This window comes from Canis lupus, chromosome 11 (genome assembly GCF_003254725.2).
Source record: "Canis lupus dingo isolate Sandy chromosome 11, ASM325472v2, whole genome shotgun sequence".
NCBI classification, from domain to species: domain Eukaryota; kingdom Metazoa; phylum Chordata; class Mammalia; order Carnivora; family Canidae; genus Canis; species Canis lupus.
In genome coordinates, this window is record NC_064253.1 from 71,896,076 (window position 1) to 71,898,195 (window position 2,120).

Here is a 2,120-nt window from a genome sequence, read left to right on the forward strand (position 1 = left end):
TCTTCTAACCTAAGGAGTTCCGCTCTTCTCACATGTTAACAACTCCCCCAGCGATCTTTTAGCTAAAGCCTGTAAATGAATATGCTAAAGCCTTTGGCTAAAGACCTAGATAAACATCTCAACCGAAGATCCCATAGACACAAACTTCATCTTTCTCACCAAAAGGCTTCTTCCACCTGTAGCCAGTGGTGGAAAGAGGTGAGGAATTACTGAGGGGAGAGCTGTCAGGTTTCATCTTTCTCCTTCTGATAGGGAAGAGGCCTTGCACATCAATGAACATGCCGTCTTATTGACTGTATTTCTACTCTGGGTGTCCCGGAGATGGAAGGTGTCAGTTTCCATCTCTTTGATTCATCACTGCAGCATGTTTGAGAGGAGATCCAGGGGCCTCGTCACATTTCTTTCCCATCTCTTTTAATTATATTCAACAAAGGAAGACAAGTCTTATCTCCCCATAAGCAAGATGCTTTCACCATTATGAAACTGTTTGCTTGCTCTTCTGGTTTGGGGCAAAGCTCAGTACTGTCACTTTTGACCCATCAAGGTTAAGTAGAATTTTTCTTCCTTTCTGTCTCTCTCTTTTTTGTTTGTTTCTAACAGACATTGGAATGATATAACTTGGAAAATCCATACATATGGCTCAGTAGCTAGCTTCTGGCTACCTTGAATACCCTCTAAAGCTAATATTAATTGATTCTTTTATGGAATACAGTCGTTACTTAAGCATGTATGCTAGAGTAGATATTATCAACATTTTTTATGTCATAAAGATCCTTGACAGTCTACGTAAGCCTATGGAACCTTTCTGTAGCAGATTAAAGGTGGCTGTAGTTTTTTGACACTTCTCTCAAAATGACTAGGGGTTTGCCTTTCTTCAAATCCTATTGGCCTTAGTGGTTTATGAGTAATTGAGAGAAAGGAGGTGAGGTGACACTGCATGACATGAAAAGCGAGGTCAAAGTCTTGTTTCTTCTGTTTTAGCTTCATGGACTACTCTCTTACTGAATACTACTTCTAGATGCTTCCCTTCCAGGACTCAGCCATTAAGATGTGAGAAGCCCATGGTACCAGGTGAGGTATATGCATAGGCCACCCCATTTGAACTTCCAACCATCTTGGGTACCTAGCCCAGATAAGGCTGCTGCTGACTGCAACCCCAGCCAACAGTGAACTGTAACCACATCAAGGATCATATATGACATCTGTTTACCTGGGCCCTTCTCAAATTTCTGATCCACAAAATCAATATAAAATAAAATGGTCATTGTATGTGGATAAATTTTAGAGTAATTTGTTACCCAGTTGTAGCTAACCAGAACAGATTTTCAGAATAATCTTTTTAAATACATGAAACAAAGCTTATAAAATTATAAAGAAAACTAATACCAAAATGTCATAAAATACTTTTTAAAAAAATTTGATTTTGAATCATTCAACTTATTTATTGTTGAGCCTTTAGTAAGAGCTAGTAGTAGATGTATAGCTATTCTAATTTTGAATCAATGGTGAGTAAAAAATGACAGTATAAATTATCTGCTACTATTTTATGAATTTGCATGTCATCCTTGGGCAGGGGCCATGCCAATCTTCTCTGTATCATTCCAATTTTAGTAGAAGTGCTGCAGAAGTGAGCACTATCTGCTGCAATTTTAATAAAATATAGAAATATATGGGTACGTGAGTGGCTCAGTCAGTTGAGTGTCTGACAATTGATCTCAGCTCAGGTCTTGATCCTTAGGGCTATGAGGTCAAGCCCTGTGTTGGGCTCCACATTGGATGTGGAGTCTACTTTATATGTAATTTCTTTCTTTCTTTCTTTCTTTCTTTCTTTCTTTCTTTCTTTCTTTCTTTCTCTTTCTTTCTTTCTTTCTTCTTTCTTTCTTCTTTCTTTCTTTCTTTCTTTCTTTCTTTCTTTCTTTCTTTCTTTCTTTCTTCTTTCTTTCTTTCTTTTCTTCTTTCTTTCTTTCTTTTTTAGAGAAAGGGAGCACACACGGGGTGGAGAGGGTCAGAGGGAGAGAGAGAATCTTAAGCAGGACCTTACCCATTGAAGAACCCAATGTGGGGCTCGATCTCAGGACCCTGAGATCGTGACCTGAGCTGAAATCAAGAGCCAGATGCTC

At 38.6% G+C, this 2,120-nt stretch overlaps 1 non-coding gene across 1 annotated transcript; it reads right to left on the minus strand.

Annotated features, from left to right (window-relative positions):
• Positions 1 to 1,527: 1,527 nt before the first annotated feature.
• Positions 1,528 to 1,635, minus strand: LOC112650642 (U6 spliceosomal RNA). The gene has a single exon (XR_003130334.3). It is a non-coding gene; the product is annotated as a U6 spliceosomal RNA (small nuclear RNA).
• Positions 1,636 to 2,120: the final 485 nt, after the last annotated feature.